General features: G+C 42.3%; 1 pseudogene; it reads right to left on the reverse strand.

Annotated features, from left to right (window-relative positions):
• Positions 1-22,982: 22,982 nt before the first annotated feature.
• Positions 22,983-23,627, reverse strand: LOC114237819 (ret finger protein-like 4A-like protein 1; annotated as a pseudogene).
• Positions 23,628-25,138: the final 1,511 nt, after the last annotated feature.

Genomic DNA, 25,138 nt, shown 5'->3' on the forward strand with positions numbered 1-25,138 from the left:
CGTGCCTACAAAGTACTTAAATGGACTTTTTCTTCCCTACAACACGTTAGAAATTATAAAATCAACCACCTTCAGAGCAGTTTGCTCACTAAAATTTAAAAAGGAGGGGTGTTTTTAAAATTTACTTCCAACAGACAGCAGCAGAAAACACTTTATTAAGTTATTATTTTATTAACTGCATAGTTTTCTTTTCTTCTTTTTTTTTTTTTCGGCCGTGTGGCTTGCGGGACCTTAGTTCCCTGAACAGGGATCGAACCCAGGCCCCAGCCGTGAAAGCACCAAGTCCTAACCACTGGACCACCAGGGAAGTCCCTTAAATTCAGAGTTTATTAACCATATTGTTAACCCAGCACATGTTACCTGAGTCTGGTGGGGTTTTTTTCTGATTTCCTCTTCTCTCATCCTTTTGCTCCACTAACTGGACCCCAGTACTCCCTTATACAGCTCCCTCCCCCTCATCACCACCCCTCCACATCCTCCCCCCTCTACCACTCAGCCCTAGAGAGGGCTGCCCCAGGGCTGTAATAATCCGAGAAAGCTCCTGGGATTGCAAATTTAAGGGGGTCAGGAAAGCTTTACACAGAGAACCTGGGAAGACAGAGTAGTTCATGTGAATCCATCCATGGGTTCCAAGTAGGTAAGAAATTGGCTAACAAGTGTAAATGGAAAGTGTTAAAATTCACATCTCTTCCAAGCAGCCAATTCTCTAAAAGAATTACCTTCTTTTCAACAATTTGTTCACTCCATATTTGTCCTGCCAATCTTTCCATTGTTCATGGTTTCATCTTTCCGTTGTTATTTTCCTGAGCTTTGGCCAAACCTCGTCACTCAACACATCCAAAAACACTGGAGTAAGTTCCATTGTTCATCTTTGTATGTGCTGGGGATCACCAAGATAAAAGAAGAAATTCACTAACACTAGAAAACAAACTTTTAAAAGATCTACTACTAATCAGAAAACCCAAGCAAACAGAGGGAGATTCCACAACCAGACGGTGTGATACAGCTGCACAGCCTAAGGGCCTCACTCCTCTTTACTGCTGATGTATGTGCCCACATTTTTTTTTACATGTCACCTGGTATCAGTATGGACTTTTCTGGAACTTCAAACAACATGCATAGACCTAAATCATGATTTATAAATGTAAAAAGCAGCAACAGGGACTTCCCTGGTGGCACAGTGGTTAAGAATCCGCCTGCCAATGCAGGGGACACGGGTTCGAGCCCTGGTCCGGGAAGATCCCACAAGCCACAGAGCAACTAAGCCCATGTGCCACAACTACTGAGCCTGCGCTAGAGCCCCCGTGCGGCAACTACTGAGCCCACATGCCACAACTACTGAAGCCCGTGCGCCTACAGCCCGTGCTCCGCAACAAGAGAAGCCACTGTAATGAGAAGCCCGTGCACCGCAATGAAGAGTAGCCCCCGTTCGCTGCAACTAGAGAAAGCCCACGCGCAGCAATGAAGACCCAACGCAGACAAAAATAAATAAAGTAATTGAAAAAAAAAAAAAAGCAACAGCTCATTCTTCCCAAGAAGTGCTTCTATAACAGGTAAATGAAACAAGCAGCTTTTGCTTCGCTCTCACCCTAAATGGTGGCTTATGATTCTGTGGAAAAGTGATCAGTTCCCAAGGCAGGAGGGACACTAGAATAACATCCCAGGTGAGGCCTGTCACCACAGTCACTGCACGTTACAGCAGCCCTCTGTTTTCATCAAGGGACGAGGGCACACATGCTTTTAAAAAGCACATTCTTAACATGGGCAGATCCTGACTCTCACAGACCCCAATCAGGCACCGACGTGGAGGGTGAAATCATCCGGTCTGCCTGCCCTGCAGACGCTGTACTTCAGCGTACCCTGGCTCCTCTCTGTGACAGGACTCCGTAGGGAGGAAGGCAGCTTCTGTTGTTCAGTACTTTACAACAGCGACTGAGGATTTTTCACTGACTTGTGCTTAGGGCTGAACCATGCTGAGTTGAGAACAATTAAATTACACGTTGACCTTTGCACCACAGGTTTCAAATGGTGTCCAGATAAAACTGCAGAGTGATTCTGGCATTAATTAACTATCTTTCTTCACAACACTCCCAGCCAAGCATGTTCTCCTCTTTTTGCAAATCCGTTTTCTTTTGTTGCCCAGGGCCAGGTAACCCTCCGTTCATTCACTCACCAAATATGTACTGAGCATATACTAGGTATCGACACTGTTCTAGGCTCAGGAAAGAATATAAGCACCAATAAAAACCATGGAACTTGCATTCTACCAGGACCATGAACGTAATAAATAAGTACATCATATAGCATATGAAAATCTAAAACATGCTCTAAAAAAATCTAGTAGGGTGAGAAAGATCCAGGATGCTAGACAAGGTCTGGAATTTTAAACAGGGTGGTCAGGGAGGCCTCATTGAGAAGATGACATTTAAGCAAAGATTTGAAGGCAATGAGGGGAGAAGACATGGGGTGACTTGAGAAAAGGGCAGGTCAGGCAGAGGGAGCACCCACGGCTGAGGTTATGAGGAGGACGTGTTTTTGATGTGTTTAAGGAAGAGGAGGAGAGGGAAAAGGAGGGAAGAGGAAGAGGGACAGCCAGGAAGGTCAAGGTGGTTCCCGGACCCAGCAGGGCCACATAAGGACTTTGGCTTTTTCTCTGAGTGAAGCAGAGAGCCTCTGTAGGGTTCAAGGAGAAGAAGGACCTGATCTGGCTGAAGTGTCACATGGACCACTCAGCTGCTGCCTTAGAAACAGGCTGCAGGGATGGGAGGGTAGGCAGAGACTGAGGCATCATCCGGGCGATGTGGTGTGGACCCGTGGCCGCAGTGGGGGTGGGAAGAAGGGCTCAAACTCCAAATACCCTCTGAAGGGAGAGTCAACACCAATCCCTGCGGACTGTGAGAGAAAGACTGGCCGACCCCAGGGTATTTGCCTGAGCAGGTGAGGATGGAGAAGCAGGTGCAGAGGTGAGAGCAAGAGTTCAGGTTTGGGGGCTTCCCTGGTGGCGCAGTGGTTGAGAATCTGCCTGCTAATGCAGGGGACACGGGTTCGAGCCCTGGTCTGGGAAGATCCCACATGCCACGGAGCAACTGGGCCCGTGAGCCACAATTGCTGAGCCTGCGCGTCTGGAGCCTGTGCCCCGCAACGGGAGGGGCCGCGATAGAGAAAGGCCAGCGCACCGCGATGAAGAGCGGTCCCCGCACCGCGATGAAGAGTGGCCCCCGCTTGCCGCAACTGGAGAAAGCCCTCGCACGAACCGAAGACCCAATACAGACAAAAATAATAAACAAATAAATAAATAAATAAATAAAAGAAAAATCCTTTAAAAAAAAAAAGAGTTCAGGTTTGGCTATGTCAAGTAGAGACAACCTAGACATCCAAGTGAAGAAACTGAGGAAGCAACTGGATATCAGCTTATCTTTCAAGGGAAAGATCCAGGCTGGAGACATAAACTTGAGGTTTGGGTCATACTTAAATCCATGAGACTGGCTGAGATCACCCAGGGAGTCAGTGTAGATGGAGAAGACAAGAGGTCTAAAGTCCAAAGCCCTGGGCATCCCAGAGGCTGGGGGAAGAGGATGTACCACCCAAGGAGACTGAGAAAGATGAACTGGTGAGATAAAAGTAAAACAGTGCAGCATCCTGGAAGATGAGTGAAGAAAGTTGCTTCTAGAAGGAGAGTGATCAACTGTGTCAATTGTCACTAACAGATCATATGAAATGAATACCACAATTGACCATTAGCCATCACATCTTAAAGGCTTTGGTAAACTTGACGTGAGAACTTTGGGGCGAGGGGTCAAAAACTTGACTGGAAAGGATTTAAGAGCATGCAGAGAGAGGAACTGGAGATAGATGCATAGACAATTCTGGAAGCACTGTGCTGCGGAAAGCAGCAGAGATAGTAGAGCTACATGGAGAGAGCCACTAGTGGATGTGGTGTCTAGAAAGGTTTTTTATATAATTAATAGAAGAGAAATATGAATATGTTTGCACGGTGATAACAATGATCCAATAGAGAAGAGGAAATTGATGACAGAGGAGAGAGTGTTTCCCAGCAGCATTAGGAGTCCACTCAGCGTTTACATTCATGAATTTTAAATAAGAAGAGTCCACATGGCTATTCTTCTCCAGCCACATTTGGCTGCCTGGGTTCAAGCACCAAGTAGGTGGAGAGCTTGACTTCCCCAGGGTGTGGCTTAACCAAGAAAGTTCAACAAAGTGAGAGTTGCGATGAGTGGGCAAGGGAGCGATTCTAGTGAGATACCGTGGCATTGGAGCTGGGTCCGGAGGGCGGAGGGCATCAGGGAGCACACAGGATAAGATTATAGGTCCTGGTGGAAGTGAAGGATTGCTGGAGATGGGATGTATAGGTTACATTTGTGTCCTCTCAGATTTTATATGGTGAAGTCCTAGTATCTCAGAATGTGACCTTATTTGGAAATAGCGTCACAGCCCATGTCATTAGTTACATTAAGGTGAGGTCGTATTGGAATAAGGTGAGCCCCTAAATCCAACATGACTGGTGTCTTTATAGAAATGAAGATTTGGACACAGCCACACACAGGGAGAACGCCACGTGAAGATGAAGGCAGAGACTAGAGTGATGTGTCTACGAGCCAAGGAAGACCAAGGATTGTCAGCAAAACACCAGAAGCCAAGGGAGAGGCATGGAACAGATTGTCCCTCACAGCCCGCAGATGGAATCCACCTGCTGACATCTTCATCTTGGACTTCCAACTGCTCGAACTGTGTGAGAAGAAATGTCTATTGTTTAAGCCACCCTGTTTGTGGTGACTTGTTACACAGCCCTGGCAAATAGGGTGCTAGAGGGTGTGCACTGGGAAGAGAGGAGGTGGGGTCAGAGAGTGGGGTGCATGTATGGCGATTATGGAGGGCATACAGGGATGGGCAATGACAGGGTCTGGAGGGACCATGGGAGTGACGAAAGGTGAAGGGCCAGGGGAATGGTGAGATGATCTATGTGCATATTGAAACTGCCAAGAATCAAGACAGGAATAGGACTGTGGTCACCAGGCAGGAGCACAGAGGAAGGACCTTGAGATGGTGGATGTCAGCAAAACAAGAGGAACGGCTGACATTACCTGACGACCTGACATTCAATGCAAGACATTTTTAGGGAGGAAAGAGAATGATCCAGAATTGGCAATGAGGAGTGAAAAGGAAATGCATCCCACCTCTAAGTCTCATGGCACAAAACTGTGGCAGAGAAAACCACGGTCACCATGTGACAGGAATGCAGGAGAATAGGAAGACAATGTTTTCAGCAAAGAGCCAGGTCTCCATCAGAGCAAGATGGTGGCGGGAACCTCCAGGGATGAGGCTGAGGATATCGGGTTTTGCTAAGAATGGACCGTGAGCTTCAGCAGGCCCAGAAGAGGGCAGGATTGAGGGAGGGTAGGAGATGTCCTCCTCTATATTCATGACTAATGCTGATCCAGTTGGACTAATTACTTCCTTGGTCTGAAACCTGTATACTAGCCAGCACGTTAAATATAATAAAAAGCCAATATAATAAATATTCAGTTTCCAGCTGTAATTACTCAAACACTTTTTCTCAGAGAACCCTCATCACCTCCATTTTCTGGCTGTAGCTAATTCTGTTCCAGTACCTGCTTCCTTTTTTTTTTTTTTAAATTTTTAGCTGCGTTGGGTCTTCGTTGCTGCATGTGAGCTTTCTCTAGTTGGGGCGAGTGGGGGTTACTTCGTTGCAGTGTGCGGGCTTCTCACTTTGGTGGCTTCTCATGTTGCAGAGCATGGGCTCTAGGTGCACGGGCTTCAGTAGTTGTGGCACATGGGCTCAGCAGTTGTGGCTCGTGGGCTCTAGAGTGCAGGCTCAGTAGTTGTGGCACACGAGCTTAGTTGCTCCGTGGTATGTGGGATCTTCCCAGACCAGGGCTCGAACCCGTGTCCCCTGCATTGGCAGGCGAATTCTTAACCACTGCGCCAGCAGGGAAGCCCAGTACCTGCTTCTTATACAGCTAAAAGCAGTAGTGAAGCTTGGCTTTTTTTCTGGGACTCATAGAAATCATGGCTGCTGCAGCTGCCTGTTCCTTCCCTGAAAAGCATTCTTTCTCTTTGCTGCAATGGAGATGGGGTTCAGAGGAAGAAGAAACCAAATTCCCAGCTGAGTGTCTCCTAAGAGACTCCTACCATCCTCTAACACAGGCATCATCCTGGCATCCTCTACTCTGTAGTTACTTTGGGGATCTCTGCAGCTGACATGCCCTTTCTCACAATAGCCCAGAATTGATTGATTTCATGCCCACTTAGGATGGACCACGAAAGGGCAGTCTTTATACCTAATTTACAAAACCTCACAGCAACCTTACAAAAGCTGAGGATTGCATCTTTATGGGTCATTCATTTATTCATTCAACAAATATTTACTAGACAGTGGCAGGAACTCATTAAGCATGGTGTCAATAAACAAACTGATATGTAATATAAGATCCAGTAGTGAGAAGTAAGATGAAGAAAAATAAAGCAGAGTAAGAGGGTAGAAAATGCATGCAGGGAGTAATATGTTAGTACCAGTCAGTTTTCCTTTCTTCACGTCTACAAGGTAAACCCCTATCGCACTGCAACTGATTTCAAATGATTTCAGAGGATTTCATGCAGCTGGCTTGTTGTTCTGTCTGGGACATCAGAGGCTGTAAAAAGTCACCACCACAAGTGTAGCATCTTCAGCTTTGTTGATCTAGAAATCCAGCTTTGCCCATTCACCCAGGGAGGATCAGACTCTGGGGAGCTGTTTCCAGCTAATCATACATCAGAATGTTAATTTCTTGATCTATAGTAGGCACCATATCTGACCAGACGGCAGGCTCTGCTCTTTGCTCAGGCATGTCTTTCTAGCAGGGAAATCCTCTTAGAAAAACACATTATGCTATATTCAAATGTTTGACTACCATGACAACACATAGGGACCCTCCTGCATGGACCTGGGCCTGGAGGTGTGTGATTAGAAGAGCAGACTGTGATTTTGTGTGATTAGGAGAAGGCACCCTTCCTTCTGGTGGATGCAGGCCCACGTTAGGGCACTCAGCTTGACAAGGGGAAGGTGGGTTAGATTTCAGCCCCGACTCATTTTTTAGGGTAGGTGCTGTTGTGCAGTGTACAACCTGGACAACTGTATATAGCAGACCAAATGGAAGCAGTAAACTAAAACAAAAGTAGTTGGGTATTTTAAGGAATATTTCCATTAGAGTATGTGGTATAGGGTATCAAGAAGAGTGAATGTCATGAAATGATGATTTTTACACCTGCCAGTCTGTGTGAAACACGTAAAAAATCAATCAATGTTTCTTTCGCTAATCCACTTATAAAATAATTGATTCAACTGTGAACAGGCCTTTTTTTTTTAATGGTTGAAAATATTTTACAGTCATTCTGGAAAGTGTTCACAATTCCACACTCTATCTCACTGCAAGAAAAAGTTAAGGCAACTTCACTTCTGTGGGAGAGGCTGGAATCCCAGAGAGAAAGAGGTTAGACAGCCTGGGTTTGCCCCTCCCCGCCAACAGAATTGTGCCGCACCCGATCCCCCACCCAGTCAGAGGACCGGCAGCGGGCAGGCTTGGAAGGGCTGCATCAAGTTTCGTCCTGTCACACAGGTCTGACCCGTTCCCTCACTGGGCCCGCAGGGTGGCCAAGCCCAAGGTCACATTTCCTTTCCTTTCTCCTCCATTTGTCCTTTCCCGGTCCTTGGCTTGAAGGACAGTTTCTTGATCAGAAGAAATCGATTCTAAGACGATAATCATTTGAAAACATCGATCAGGTCTGCCCTTAACGTTCATGGGACGTGAGGCAAGAATCCAATGAAGGCCCACAAAAGTAAAACTTCTACATATTTAGAAGTTATAATCCATGCTAACAAGCTGTTGAAGGAAACATGTTCTATTCTTCTTCCTGATAAACGTACCTTCAAAGGGAACCTGAATGCCAGGCATAGGAATGCAGCAGTACAGGGAGAGCCAGCTCCCAGCCCACAGCCCACACTCCCACGTCCCATAGCTGGCCCTCCATGCGGGGCTTCCCCCAGCCACTAGCGGGTGTGTCAGCTCACACAGCCAAGCTCCATCCACATCCCCACCAAGAGCTGCCCCCAGCCACCAGTAAGGCCGAAGGCTGCCTACAGTAGGGTGTGCCCTGTGGAGCTCAGACCAGCGAAGAAGCTTGTGTAGAGCCTGAGAGCCAGCTCAGTGCCATTTGGGCAGAAAATTCCAGGGGCCCAGTACCCAGATCATGGTCTAGAAAGTTTGTCCTAGGCTCCAGCTGGTATATCCCCTTAAGCTCACTGATTCCCCATCACGTGGCCAGAACAAGGTCCTCTAGACCAAGGACCCGAAAGCAGGAGCCCTTTGGCCTGGATCTCAAGGTGGTACTGTCACTGATTATTTAATTTTCATCCTAGCCACTTCAATTGCGCATCTAATCTTCTCAAAATGTGGTCCAGAAGAAGCCTGTTAAAATGTAAATTCCTGAGCCTTAACCGACACCTATGAATCAGATTATCTAGAGGTTGTTTCCAGGAATCAACATTTTAAAACGCTCTTCCTAAATGACTCTTAAAAGTTGAGAACTGCTATCAAACAGCTAGGGCCCTGCCTTTCACACGGAATCCATCAACTCTATCCCCCAAAAGCTGCGCCCCTGAATGAGCTGATGAACTGCTCCCCATTCTAGAGACGTTACCATCTAGATAACCCTGCTGGTCTTCAGAAGCTAAGGCCAGACTCTTCAGCACAGTGTTAGATAAACACTGCCCACACTGTATTCTCCAGTTCCAAGAACACCATTACTTAATTCCTGGCAAGTTGCAGTGTAATTGAGTAGGTTGCAATTTCCTTCTAGCCAGCTTCCTGGGAACACCATGATCTCTTGGTGAGGATCCTGGAAACATGCATGGTTTCCCAGTGGTAGTGGGTCAATTTTTAAATTATCATTAAACTCTGTGTGTTTTAATTCCTGTCACCCTTTCCTTTCACCCACCATTCAGCAGTCATTGGGCACTTTCTGTGTACATCACCCTCAGGGTAGAATCATCCAGGCAGAACAAAAGCCATGGGTTATGAGCTACCAAGAAGACTTTGGTTAATCTATAGCAGAGACTGCGGTCTGCAGGGCATGGCTTTCTATAGTAAGTGGCATGTGTTTGAGAGAGGAAAAGAGGCTTTCTCCTTTTTAAAAAATTTTAAATACTAGAGGCTTAACTTTAAATATCAAGATCCAAAGCCCATGGATTCAGAGAACCTTATACATAAACCACTGATGGGAGAAGAATGTAAATGTTGACTAAAAGCAAGTAAAAATGTAATGAATGGGGGGGGGAAATCATAGCGGATATGACTGGGATTCAGACACTGGTAAGTCCCTGAGAAAGTCCCCAGCTCTCCATCCCCAACACCAAGTTCTGAAGAAGACATGGGGAACAACAGGTTAGATATCCAGATAGAAACCCCAGATGGGTCCATGGAGGGCTCTGAAGGAGAAGGACCAGAGCCTGGCTTCCTAGTGAGATGCATGCTTCCTGAGAGTCTGCAAGCGTCATAGAAAAACCCTATGTCCAACATGGCACCTGAGTGAGAGATGAGCAATGGTCAAGACAAATAGCCAAGCAGATGGGCCTCAGAGAGCCCCACACACCCCAGCAGGGCACAAGACATGGAACTAAGAGGTGCTACATGCCTGTAAAGGGCACTCGGCACAGAAGAGGTCCCTGATTGGTAGAGAACTCAGAATATATGAATGTGACAACTGAAGGCCATGATGGGGTCAGAGACAACACCGTTCATGCAGCAGGAAGAGATGAGATGCCCAAGACTGGATGGGACAAGCCACACCTCAGCAGAGGCCAGCAGGGACAGAAACTATCTCATCCCACCCCACCCCGATGGTATAGCTGGGAGAAAGGAAGAACGAGGATGGAGGGAATCTGAGTTTCAAACTTGAAGCAACTGAATCACATTCATAAGCTTCTATTACTGCCATTAGAACTAGAAGGCAAAGTTAAATTTCATTACAGAGAAATAGACTACATATTTGCACACCTGGGTTACATAGTCTGACACTGTAACATAGATAAAATATCCAACCTGCCACATAAGCAACAAATCCCTTGGACCTAGTCTGTTCTGTGTTTGGCTATTTCCAGACAAGTGTGTGTCCATTTTTACCAGCTTCCTTTTGAGAAGAACTATTTCTGGACTCTCAGATTCCTGAATTCAGATTCTGGGGCTATACCCCATTTGAAGCCCTATTTGAGGCTTGTCGTACCTTACACATCCTTACACATAGCCCTCAAACATCTTGCAAGTATGTGTCCTTGCCATGTCAGGGCTGAGATTTGATTTTACCCTGCCTACAAGCTAATAAGTTGACCTGTTACTATTTCATGGCTGCTGGCAGAAAACAAGAGGCTCCTGGGTCAAAGACAAAGGACTTTATTACTCACAGCACAGTAAGAAGCATGAGTATCAGTATATTTGCCTCGGTTCCCATTGCCCTCAAGATCCACAGAGGCAATATGATGGACCTTGATAGATAATACGCAGTAGGTTTGTGTCACAACTGAGTTTGAAGAATCCATATTTTTATAGCAAACTGTAAGCAAGACTTACTGCTTGGGGGCTTTTTACCTGATCTCTCAAAGTTACCAGCTGCATAAACAACCCTGAGAAATGGTCCAGGTAAAAGAGTGGTCAGGGCCTTGCAGACTTGGTATACCTAGCATGATGTGTAGGAATAGAAGAGGCCCAAAGAGAACTGTCTTTCCCAACATCCAGGAGAGGAAACCCAGTGACTCAGGCCACAACATGGTAGTATGGGCAAAGTTCCAAACTGGGAGCCTGAAGGACCTGGGCTCTATCCTGTTCTGCCATTTAGTGGCCATATGATGTGGTCAAAACCTAATCCTTCTAGCTTCTAGGCCATAGCATTCTCATCTCTAAGTCAAGAGTAATCACACGTCTTGCCCACCACAAATGGTTATTATTAAGACCAAATGAGCTACTTGGTGTGAAATCACCTTATAAACTATAAAATACTATATACACTAAGGAATTGTTAACAATTATCACAAATCCATCACCACCTTCTTTAAAAATAATTCAAAAAAAAAAAAAAATAATTCAAATGACATCTACTTCTAACTTTTGTGCAGAGAAACATGGGATATAGATGAAAAATACTCAGAGTAGATGATCACTGACTTTCAATTTAAGATTATATTAAGCTCTAGCTTTATTCTGTGCTGTAAACTCCTTGAGGGAATCTTTTTTGCATGTTCATCTTTGCATCTCAGCACAGTTCCAGGAACACAGTAATCATGGGAATAATAATGGAGTCTTGGTCTCCAACATAACTAAACCCATCTGAAGAGAGAACCAACTTCAACATAAATCTGCTTTGTAAAGTTCATAAATAACGGATGAGGCCATGTCTCAAGGTGCTGGCCAAAAATTGAGAATTTTGAAAACTGTGTACAATTTTGTTCTTTTTTGTTACTATTTCTCCTGCTCTACTTTTCGGTCACAAGAGCCCATATCAACAGCACACCCACATCTGCCCTTCTCTATGCTCTAAATTTTCCTGTCGACTTTTTCCCCCATGAAGTCCATCATCAACAACTGTTAAAGCAGAAACTAACACACCATTGTAAAGCAATTATACCCCAATAAAGATGTTAAAAAATAAAAAATAAAGAAAATGCAAAAAAAAAACTGTAAAGATTTGACACATTAAATTATTCATCTTCAAATTTTTTTCTCTCATACTCCCTAAAAGAATTTTGAAAAGCTATGTATCCCCTACATTTTCAAGTAGACACCTAAAATATTTCATCATAAATTTGAACAGCTTCATAATGGAAAAGAATATTAAAAAGAATATGTATATATGTGTGTATAACTGAGTTGCTTTGTTGTACAGAAGAAATTAACACAACACTGTAAATCAACTATACTTCAAAAAAAAAATTTTTTTGGAGAGATTAACCAAGATGGCGGAGTAGAAGGACGTGCTCTCACTCCCTCTTGCGAGAGCACCAGAATCACAACTGGCTGCTGGACAATCATTGACAGGAAGACCCTGGACTTCACCAAGGAGGACACCCCACGTCCAAGGACAGAGGAGAAGCCACAGTGAGACGGTAGGAGGGGCGCAATCAGAGTAAAATCAAATCCCATAACTGCTGGGTGGGTGACTCACAGACTGGCGAACACTTATACCACAGAAGTCCACCCACTGGAGTGAAGGTTCTGAGCCCCACCTCAGGCTTCCCAACCTGGGGGTCCGGCAAAGGGAGGAGGAATTCCTAGAGAATCAGACTTTGAAGTCTAGTGGGAATTGATTGCAGGACTGTGACAGGACTGGGGGAAACAGAGACCCCACTCTTGGAGGGCACACACAAAGTAATGTGTGCATCGGGACCCAGGGGAAGGAGCAGTGACCCTGGGGGAGACTGAACCAGACGTACCTGCTGGTGTTGGGGGGTCTCCTGCAGAGGCGAGTGGTGGCTCTGTTTCACCGTGGGGATAAGGACACTGGCAACAGAGGTCCTGGGAAGTTCTCCTTGGCGTGAGCCCTCCCAGAGTCTGCCATTAACCCCACCAAAGAGCACGGGTAGGCTCCAGTGTTGGGTTGCCTCAGGCAAAACAACCAACAGGGAGGGAACCCAGCCCCACCCATCAACAGTCAAGTGGATTAAGGTTTTACTGGGCTCTGATCGCCACAGCAACAGGGAGGGAACCCAGCCCCACCCATCAACAGTCAAGTGGATTAAGGTTTTACTGAGCTCTGACCACCACAGCAACAGTCAGCTCTACCCACCACCAGAGCCTCCCATCAAGCCTCTTAGATAGCCTCAACCACCAGAGGGCAGACAACAGAAGCAAGAAAAACTACAATCCTGCAGCCTGTGGACCAAAAACCACAGTTACAGAAAGACAGAGAAGATGAAAAGGCAGAGGGCTATGTACCAGATGAAGGAACAAGAAAAAACCCCAGAAAAACAACTAAATGAAGTGGAGATAGGCAACCTTCCAGAAAAAGAATTCAGAATAATGATAGTGAAGATGATCCAGGACCTCGGAATAAGAATGGAGGCAAAGATTGAGAAGATGCAAGAAATGATTAACAAAGACCTAGAAGAATTAAAGAACAAACAAACAGAGATGACCAATACAATAACTGAAATGAAAACTACACTAGAAGGAATCAATAGCAGAATAACTGAGGCAGAAGAACGGATAAGTGACCTGGAAGACAGAATGGTGGAATTCACTGCTGCGGAACAGACTAAAGAAAAAAGAATAAAAAGAAATGAAGACAGCCTAAGAGACCTCTGGGACAACATTAAACGCAACAACATTCGCATTATAGGGGTCCCAGAAGGAGAAGAGAGAGAGAAAGGACCAGAGAAAATATTTGAAGAGATTATAATCGAAAACTTCCCTAACATGGGAAAGGAAATAGCCACCCAAGTCCAGGAAGCGCAGAGAGTCCCATACAGAATAAACCCAAGGAGAAACACGCCGAGACACATAGTAATCAAAGTGGCAAAAATTAAAGACAAAGAAAAATTATTGAAAGCAGCAAGGGAAAAACGACAAATAACATACAAGGGAACCCCCATAAGGTTAACAGCTGATTTCTCAGCAGAAACTCTGCAAGCCAGAAGGGAGTGGCATGAAATACTTAAAGTGATGAAAGGGAAGAACCTACAACCAAGATTACTCTACCCAGCAAGGATCTCATTTAGATTTGATGGAGAAATCAAAAGCTTTACAGACAAGCAAAAGCTAAGAGAATTCAGCACCACCAAACCAGCTCTACAACAAATGCTAAAGGAACTTCTCTAAGTGGGAAACACAAGAGAAGAAAAGGACCTACAAAAACAAACCCAAAACAATTAAGAAAATGGTCATAGGAACATACATATCGATAATTACCTTAAACGTGAATGGATTAAATGCCCCAACCAAAAGACATAGACTGGCTGAATGGATACAAAAACAAGACCCATATATATGCTGTCTACAAGAGACCCACTTCAGACCTAGGGACACATACAGACTGAAAGTGAGGGGATGGAAAAAGATATTCCATGCAAATGGAAATCAAAAGAAAGCTGGAGTAGCTATACTCATATCAGATAAAATAGACTTTAAAATAAAGAATGTTACAAGAGACAAGGAAGGACACTACATAATGATCCAGGGATCAATCCAAGAAGAAGATATAACAATTATAAATATATATGCACCCAACATAGGAGCACCTCAATACATAAGGCAACTGCTAACAGCTATAAAAGAGGAAATCGACAGTAACACAATAATAGTGGGGGACTTTAACACCTCACTTACACCAATGGACAGATCATCCAAAATGAAAATAAATAAGGAAACAGAAGCTTTAAATGACACAATAGACCAGATAGATTTAATTGATATATACAGGACATTCCATCCAAAAACGGCAGATTACACGTTCTTCTCAAGTGCACACGGAACATTCTCCAGGATAGATCACATCTTGGGTCACAAATCAAGCCTCAGTAAATTTAAGAAAATTGAAATCATATCAAGCATCTTTTCTGACCACAACGCTATGAGATTAGAAATGAATTACAGGGAAAAAAACGTAAAAAAGACAAACACATGGAGGCTAAACAATACGTTACTAAATAACCAAGAGATCACTGAAGAAATCAAACAGGAAATAAAAAAATACCTAGAGACAAATGACAATGAAAACACGACGACCCAAAACCTATGGGATGCAGCAAAAGCGGTTCTAAGAGGGAAATTTATAGCTATACAAGCCTACCTAAAGAAACAAGAAAAATCTCAAGTAAACAATCTAACTTTACACCTAAAGAAACTAGAGAAAGAAGAACAAACAAAACCCAAAGTTAGCAGAAGGAAAGAAATCATAAAGATCAGAGCAGAAATAAATGAAATAGAAACAAAGAAAACAATAGCAAAGATCAATAAAACTAAAAGTTGGTTCTTTGAGAAGATAAACAAAATTGATAAGCCATTAGCCAGACTCATCAAGAAAAAGAGGGAGAGGACTCAAATCAATAAAATCAGAAATGAAAAAGGAGAAGTTACAACAGACACCGCAGAAATACAAAACATCCTAAGAGATTACTACAAGCAACTTTATGCCAATAAAATGGACAACCTGGAAGAAATGGACAAATTCTTAGAAAGGTGTAACCTTCCAAGACTGAATCAGGAAGAAACAGAAAATATCAACAGACCAATCACAAGTAATGAAATTGAAACAGTGATTAAAAATCTTCCAACAAACAAAAGTCCAGGACCAGATGGCTTCACAGGTGAATTCTATCAAACATTTAGAGAAGAGCTAACACCCATCCTTCTCAAACTCTTCCAAAAAATTGCAGAGGAAGGAACTCTCCCAAACTCATTCTATGAGGCCACCATCACCCTGATACCAAAACCAGACAAAGACACTACAAAAAAAGAAAATTACAGACCAATATCACTGATGAATATAGATGCAAAAATCCTCAACAAAATACTAGCAAACAGAATCCAACAACACATTAAAAGGATCATACACCACAATCAAGTGGGATTTATCCCAGGGATGCAAGGATTCTTCAATATACGCAAATCAATCAATGTGATACACCATATTAACAAATTGAAGAATAAAAACCATATGATCATCTCAATAGATGCAGAAAAAGCTTTTCACAAAATTCAACACCCATTTATGATAAAAACTCTCCAGAAAGTGGGCATAGAGGGAACCTACCTCAACATAATAAAGGCCATATATGACAAACCCACAGCAAACATCATTCTCAATGGTGAAAAACTGAAAGCATTTCCTCTAAGATCAGGAACGAGACAAGGATGTCCACTCTCACCACTATTATTCAACATAGTTCTGGAAGTCCTAGCCACGGCAATCAGAGAAGAAAAAGAAATAAAAGGAATACAAATTGGAAAAGAAGAAGTAAAACTGTCACTGTTTGCGGATGACATGATACTATACATAGAGAATCCTAAAACTGCCACCAGAAAACTGCTAGAGCTAATTAATGAATATGGTAAAGTTGCAGGTTACAAAATTAATGCACAGAAATCTCTTGCATTCCTATACACTAATGATGAAAAATCTGAAAGAGAAATCATGGAAACACTCCCATTTACCATTGCAACAAAAAGAATAAAATACCTAGGAATAAACCTACCTAGGGAGACAAAAGACCTGTATGCAGAAAACTATAAGACACTGATGAAAGAAATTAAAGATGATACCAACAGATGGAGAGATATACCATGTTCTTGGATTGGAAGAATCAACATTGTGAAAATGAGTATACTACCCAAAGCAATCTACAGATTCAATGCAATCCCTATCAAATTACCAATGGCATTTTTTACGGAGCTAGAACAAATCATCTTAAAATTTGTATGGAGACACAAAAGACCCCGAATAGCCAAAGCAGTCTTGAGGCAAAAAAATGGAGCTGGAAGAATCAGACTCCCTGACTTCAGACTATACTACAAAGCTACAGTAATCAAGACAATATGGTACTGGCACAAAAACAGAAACATAGATCAATGGAACAAGATAGAAAGCCCAGAGATTAACCCACGCACCTATGGTCAACTAATCTATGACAAAGGAGGCAAAGATATACAATGGAGAAAAGACAGTCTCTTCAATAAGTGGTGCTGGGAAAACTGGACAGCCACATGTAAAAGAATGAAATTAGAATACTCCCTAACACCATACACAAAAATAAACTCAAAATGGATTAGAGACCTAAATATAAGACTGGACACTATAAAACTCTTAGAGGAAAACATAGGAAGAACACTCTTTGACATAAATCACAGCAAGATCTTTTTCGATCCACCTCCTAGAGTAATGGAAATAAAAACAAAAATAAACAAGTGGGACCTAATGAAACTTCAAAGCTTTTGCACAGCAAAGGAAACCATAAACAAGACGAAAAGACAACCCTCAGAATGGGAGAAAATATTTGCAAATGAATCAACGGACAAAGGATTAATCTCCAAAATATATAAACAGCTCATTCAGCTCAATATCAAAGAAACAAACACCCCAATCCAAAAATGGGCAGAAGACCTAAATAGACATTTCTCCAAAGAAGACATACAGATGGCCACGAAGCACATGAAAAGATGCTCAACATCACTAATTATTAGAGAAATGCAAATCAAAACTACAATGAGGTATCACCTCACTCCTGTTAGAATGGGCATCATCAGAAAATCTACAAACAACAAATGCTGGAGAGGGTGTGGAGAAAAGGGAACCCTCTTGCACTGTTGGTGGGAATGTAAATTGATACAGCCACTATGGAGAACAATATGGAGGTTCCTTAAAAAACTAAAAATAGAATTACCATATGACCCAGCAATCCCACTACTGGGCATATACCCAGAGAAAACCGTAATTCAAAAAGACACGTGCACCCGAATGTTCATTGCAGCACTATTTACAATAGCCAGGTCATGGAAGCAACCTAAATGCCCATCAACAGACGAATGGATAAAGAAGTTGTGGTACATATATACGATGGAATATTATTCAGCCATAAAAAGGAACGAAATTGAGTCATTTGTTGAGAAGTGGATGGATCTAGAGACTGTCATACAGAGTGAAGTAAGTCAGAAAGAGAAAAACAAATATCGTATGTTAATGCATGTATGTGGAACGTAGAAAAATGGTACAGATGAGCCAGTTTGCAGGGCAGAAGTTGAGACACAGATGTAGAGAATGGACATATGGACACCAAGGGGGGAAAACTGCGATGAGGTGGGGATGGTGATGTGCTGAATTGGGCGATTGGGATTGACATGTATACACTGATGTGTATAAAACTGATGCCTAATAAGAACCTGCAGTATAAAAAAACAAACAAAACAACTAATACTAAACTTTCATTGGGTTATTTGTATGGAAATATGTTAATATAAATGTTTCAGACATTACATGAAATTTCTAAAAATCTTATATTTGTATTTGTATGGAAATATGTATGGAAATATGTTAATATAAATGTTTCAGACATTACATGAAATTTCTAAAAATCTTATATTTGTATTTGTATGGAAATATGTATGGAAATATGTTAATATAAATGTTTCAGACATTACATGAAATTTCTAAAAATCTTATATTTGTATTTGTATGGAAATATGTATGGAAATATGTTAATATAAATGTTTCAGACATTACATGAAATTTCTAAAAATCTTATATTTGTATTTGTATGGAAATATGTATGGAAATATGTTAATATAAATGTTTCAGACATTACATGAAATTTCTAAAAATCTTATATTTGTATTTGTATGGAAATATGTATGGAAATATGTTAATATAAATGTTTCAGACATTACAGGAAACGTCTAAAAATCTTATATGTTCTGGTATAATGTTATAAGTAATAATCCTAGTTATTACTTTAAAATGTATATCTCAGAAATAACTAATTTTCTTGTCAACTGCATTATTATGAACTTTCATCAAATCTTTAACCATGGTCATTTTTAAGTCTTTTGTCATTTACAGACAGTTCTGGGTGTACTCTGATGATTTTGCAAATATGTTCCTATAAAAGAGTTTCATCTTCAAGAAATTCATGGAAAAGACTCTGACAAGTACAGGTTTCTGGTAACTGACTGTACTGCTGAACTGAATGAATAAGCATTTTCAGAACTCTAATGAAAAACTGATGAACTCATAAAAGTGCTAACAAAAGATCAAGATGAAAAAAAAGAAATTAATTACATGGGACTGAGTGAACTGATGAGGATGAGTATAATTTTTGTGACTTTCTGTCTGAATTAAAAAAAAAAATCCCACAAGGACTCAGAGGAAAAGAATATACAAATCAATTTTCACTGCAAAGTAAAGGAGCTGTTACAGTGGAGGATTACTGGACTGAATGTCAATATTATGACATAGTATAAGTGTGTTTCATGTTTGGTAATTGCAATCATTGTTGCTTTTGTTGTGGTCATCCATGTACAATGCTTGGTGTCAGTCTATCTATCTCTTGTAAAAATAAAATACAGTGTGTGTGTGTGGAAAAAAAAAAAAAAAAAAGAAACACATGATCGACACTAAAAAAAAAAAAAAAAAAAGGATATCTGTAGATGCTATGGTGATGAACTAATTACATGCAAACTAATTAAAATGGTTGTTTAAATCATGGGAAAAAAAAATTTTTTTAATTTGAACAGCTTCAAAAAATGTACTTTCTAGCATATTGTAAATATTGATTTTTAAGTAAAACTTGTGTCATACCTTGTATCCAATAGACCCTAAAGGCCAAAGCAATTTGATAACCATCCTCACTCACTTAAAAATTCACAGACAAAAAAAAAAAATTCACAGACAAGCTATTTTTTGACAGCTGGAAATTTTGTATCATACCTCTTTCTCCTTGATCTCATATTTTCCCAAAAGAATCTTACTAGTGTAATATATTTTTATATTTGAAAGATTTTATATGATCACCCTATTAACTTCTCTACAATAACAGAAATAACTGTCCATAGATGGAAGTTTAAACATTGTAATTTTGTATTTGTAAAGTCTTCTGGATTGAGCTATCTTTACAATGATTTTTAGTACAAAATTGACCAAAGAAATATGAATGTATAACATATTTTGAGAAATAATTATAAAGCACAGCAAGTAAGGCTTTATTGGACAATTGATCTAAATGAATAGATGGATCTTTTTAATAAGTTCCCATATCTTTGGCTGTTACTGATAGAATGACACAGGATTCAGCCTCCATTCTACTCCTATTTTTCATTTTTATAGACATACGTCCTGAAAAACTTGTTAAATTAAATAAGTAATGAGAATTTTAGGCATTTTCTTTCCTTTTTTTTAATTGATATATTTTTTAATGTATCCTTTATATATAATCCCACTCTACCCTTGATTCATTACCACAGAGCAATCCCTTCCCTGCAGTTTCTTTGATAAACCTGTACTATACAAGCCTCTAATTTAATTTTAATTTTACAGAAATCTCCTTTGAGTAACAATTAGTTGTACAATTCCATATTTCTATAGTTTGTTAAAACTTTAGTCTCAATGAATCCAACGAAACACTGTTTGCTGGCAAAAGATCTGACTTGAATCTCATGCCCAGTAAATCCTCATATAACCCCCTGAAACCCCACACATTTCTCCCTACATCACACCTCCCAGTGACTCCTAAGTTCATGCAGGTCCCCTCATCCTCTTGCATCTCTCCTCCCACAAGCACAGCCCATGACCTCCTACCTATGGGGCTGAGAGTTTACTGGGGTGAGTGATGTGGTCAAACCTCCTGGCTGTACATTTCCCGGGACACACAGAGACCAACCCCACAGAGGAGGTGCCTCCCTGACACCATCAATCATGACCCAGAACACAAAAGGACACACCTGTCCCTGCACAATCCAGTACCCCCAGCTTCACACAGTCACACACGAGGCACCACCACAGCCAGTCACAAATGAAGCCACATAAGGTGCCCTTGTGCTGTGACAGGAACACACATCCCAGTGCCTGCCGCCTCCTGAGCCTCTCTTCACCCACAGGTGTGGGAGGATCAGTGTGGGCAGGTCAGTTTCCAGGTGATAAGACAAGCAGGTGCAAAGCATTCGAAAAAGACAAAGGGAGTGACTCGGAAGCCCTATTTTCCAACAACGCTTCTGATGACCCAGCTCTGCTTTCACTGAAACAAAATTTAAGGAGTTGTTTCTCTCTCTGGTGCCTGAGCACTTCTTGCCCCGCTAGCTTCCTCATACTTTCTGGGTTTTATATCTGCTGTGACTAAAAATGCACACAATACAGTGGAAGCAGTAGGAATTCATGTGATGCTGAGTCAGCAGAGGAGTGTGTAACTCATCTCATCCCAGGTCAGCACAGAAATCAGAGCTGGTTTATGGAGACCTCCTAAGAGAATGAGAACATCCTTCTAAGAGAGCTCATTGTGTGCCCAGGACAATGGAAAAAGGAGTCAGGCACACGGCCCTGGATAGAAGGACACAGGGAGAGTTGGGGAGGGTGGGGAGGGACACGTGGCTTCCAGGAAAGAATCTCTAAACCTTTTCTCAGACATTGCCTCTCTGTCTTAGCCGTGACAACCACCTGGAGTCCTTTTCAATACTGGCCTTAGTCTGTCTGAGCTGCTATAACAAAATATCACCCACCACGTGGGTTATAAACAACAGAAATTTATTGGTCACAGTTCTGGAGGCTGGCAGTCCAAATCAAGGCACCAGCATTGTCCCCTTCTGGAGAGAGTTCCCTTCCTGATTTGTGGCTGGCACCTTCTCACTGTGTCTTTACATGATGGAAAGGGCTATGGAGCTCTCTGAGGACTCTTTTATAAGGGCACTTATACAGTTCATAAGGTCTCCACCCTCATGACCTAATCACCTCCCAAAAGTCCACATCCTAATACCGTCATCTTTGGGGGGGTTACATATCAATATACTAATTTGGGGGGAAAGAAACATACAGACAATACCATGGCCCAAGGTACATTCCACTGTACTTCAAAATATAAAATGCAGTGTTGAATTACCACAGACAGCATTATTCTAATCCTATTTCCAATTTTTCAAAAAGGGCATACACTGGTTATTTTCCAACATTCACACCATTTTGGCAGACTAGAAAATTAATTGGATTTCATCTCACTACAAATTCTTTTTTCTTCCTCCTCCTGCTCCAGGTTAAAGTAGGACAATGAGGCATTTCCCCATTCAATTAGATAAAAATATGAGCAACACCTACACACACCACTTAAGAGCACCCAGAATGGTGACAGAATATCTTGGCATAAATTGTACACCCAACCCTAATATGTTAGGTCCTAAAAAATCAGTAGACCCTTTTTTACATGATTGAGAAGCTCAGTGACTCTGGCCATAAAAGGGTCATCACAGATTCCACAGTGACCCCATCCCTCTTTCCATCTTTGTCAGAGACTCCAGGGCACAGGGATTTGCAGTGAACCTCATGGGTCTGGTCCCACTCAGATACACACCCCAGCACATTCCCACCTTCCACCTGTCCAGCCAGGGCATGAATGGGGCAGCTCAGGACAAGGCAAGGTGAGTACCTGTCCTGCCTAATGGTGCTAACACAGCTCTGAGTTCCTCTCCTGCTGGGGAGCCCTTCTCTCCTGTTTTCTGCCCTGAGGTTGAACAAAAGGAAGCACTCATCTGCCTGGACTTGGCTCCAGAGATTTGTACAGGGAAGTGTCAATCAGGATGGGCCATAGTTATAGGGACAGGGTCCCTGGACCTCATCTCCCCACAGAGGTGCCATTATCACGTCATCTGTAGTATAGGTGACACTGTCTGCATGGAGAGTCTGGGGCATCTCCAATGAGGAGCAAATGTTATCCCCAGTGCAAATCACCCTCATCCATGTCTGGGGATTAGTGACAACTCCTGGCAATTATTGAGAAGATCTACATGAGCAGCTGAGCAGAGGGCACAGAAAGTTTTTTATGTTCCCAGTTGGAGAATCCAAGTTTAGAACGGAAGTCATAACTGGGGGGAGGGGACACTCAAAGTGCACCAGGGGCTCCCTTCACTGTGTTTCCCGTTGGGCATTTTCCTTCATGGTCTCACTTTTCCAAACTGTTCCAAAGTCTCTTCACCCTGATCATTAGCATATCATCTGAAGGCTGGACTTTCCCCTGAGATTAAGTTCCGCAACGCTTGATATTTATGGTCTCAGGTCTGTTTAATCTGGAAAATACCTCCTTTGAAGCCAGTTGTTTCCTTCCTCAAAATCCTCAGGTCTCTGTTGTGTCCACATGACTCTGTAAGGAGATCATAATTTGTTCTAAGACACACACGGATCACTCTCCTTGAGTCTCTCATTGGACCACCAGCCTGTCCTTGTGTTCTGGGCAGTTATTGCCAGAAGAACCATTCCTTGAGAACAGCGGAAGGCACATGTTCAGCAGAGAAGACACCTCCATTTCTCAAACTCACAGTCCAGAAGCCAAGATCTGGAGTCAGTTGAGCCTTCCCTTGTTGACACACAGATTCTTTCCAAACGCCCACATCCCATTCTTGGCTGGACCCCACATCCACCTTCCAGTAATGGCAGCCAGAAGTGAACAGAGGGAATCCCAGGACACAAGTTGTATGGCTGAATCTCTCAGGTTAGGACCTTTTCTTCTGCTTGAAAAACCCACAATAGACAGTTTTCAGGTCCTCAGAAATGATGAGGTACTTGTTGGCTCTGTCAACATCCAAGGTCACATCCACTTGGAACTTCTGTATCCTTGGGTTCATCTGGAGGACAGCCCTCAGCTGGGGCCCTAACTCCTTAACCTTTGAAACCAGAGCTCAGAGCTTGAGAGCACACTTGAGGTCATTCTTTTGTGAGACCACAGAGCAGTTGGGGCACAATAAACCCTCCCCATCAGGCTCCTTCTGCAGTGAATCGAAGCACTGGAAGCAGCAGACATATCCACATTTCAGGTACATGGGGTTTTCAAGATAAGTCAGGCAAACCATATATTTACTTGCTTCTTTAAAGTGTTCAGCCATGGGTCCTCTCTGCTCAACTAGGTCCAGCTGCTTCCCCCGACAGCTCAGTTCTAGGCATTTTCCTATGGAAATGCCACTGTGCTATTTGAATGCCTTCTTAATTATAGGTCAAAAAGAGCACAGTGATCTATTATCAAAAAATATTTTAATTGGGCTTCCCTGGTGGCGCAGTGGTTGAGAATCTGCCTGCCAATGCAGGGGACACGGGTTCGAGCCCTGGTCTGGGAAGATCCCACATGCCGCGGAGCAGCTGGGCCCGTGAGCCACAATTACTGAGCCTGCGCGTCTGGAGCCTGTGCTCCACAACAAGAGAGGCCGTGATAGTGAGAGGCCTGCGCACCGCGATGAAGAGTGGCCCCCGCTTGCCACAACTAGAGAAAGCCCTCGCACAGAAATGAAGACCCAGCACAGCCATAAATAAATAAATAAATAAATAAATAAATAAATAAATAAAAAAAAGCTTATCACATGCTACTGATTATACTGTTCAACTTTTTCTCGGAGGCCTTTTGCTTATGGAGCTAAAAAAGATGAAACTGGGGTTAAAAGCAAAATTGAAATTGTGTATTTAGAACTTTTCTTTTTGACTGTAAGCAAAGGCATATATTAATGTCACATTTCATTTTGTAAGGACATCTCAAAATGCGTAGTAAAGATATGACAGAAATACAGACAGACGATGGAGGATATTTATTTGTATATAAGTGATTTCTTCCCAAAATGGGTTGAAGTCAATTATGTTTAGGTAATTACACATTTCACAGAATTGGAATCAGTATATTAACATTTGAAAGGGAAAGATTAATACTAATTAAATCAAGCTGGTTTTCTAAATGTGTAACATATTTTGCTTAGGTCATTTTATACTAGATTTGCACTTGGGGAAATTTTTTATTTGCTTTTGAAACTAAATAGATGTTCTACTTTTAGGAATATAGTTTAAATATTTTATGCAAATTACAAGAGAAAAGAACTCGGTTGCAAATAAGTACATGCTTACAAAATGTACATTAAGTATTGTTGAGCATATTATTTAAAGTCTAATCTGCAATATATTCCTGTTAAGTTGCTTAAACCTAATGCTTTGGAGCGAATTGTGTCCCCCTGACATTCCTAGGTTGAAGACCTAACCACCCCCCACCCCCTGCCCACAATGTGACTGTACTTGGAGAAAGCGCCTGTGAGGAGGTTAGAAAGGTTAAATGAGGTCATTAGAGTAGGTCCCTAATCCAACAGGGCTGATGCCCATATAACAATAGGAAGAAACACCAGAGCTCTCTCTCTCCTACGTGAGGACACAGGGACAAGGTGGCCACCTGCAAGCCAGGAAGAGGGTCCTCATTAGAACCGGACCATACTGCCACCCTGATCTCAGACTTCCATCTCGAGAACTATGAGAAAATATATTGCTGTCACTGAAGCCCCCCAGTCTATGGTATTTTGTTATGGCAGCCCAAGCTAAGATACCTAATATGTACATGGTAGGATTTAATAAATGAGCAGAAAAGTGG

The sequence above is a fragment of the Balaenoptera acutorostrata genome, chromosome 7, assembly GCF_949987535.1.
Source record: "Balaenoptera acutorostrata chromosome 7, mBalAcu1.1, whole genome shotgun sequence".
NCBI classification, from domain to species: Eukaryota; Metazoa; Chordata; class Mammalia; order Artiodactyla; family Balaenopteridae; genus Balaenoptera; species Balaenoptera acutorostrata.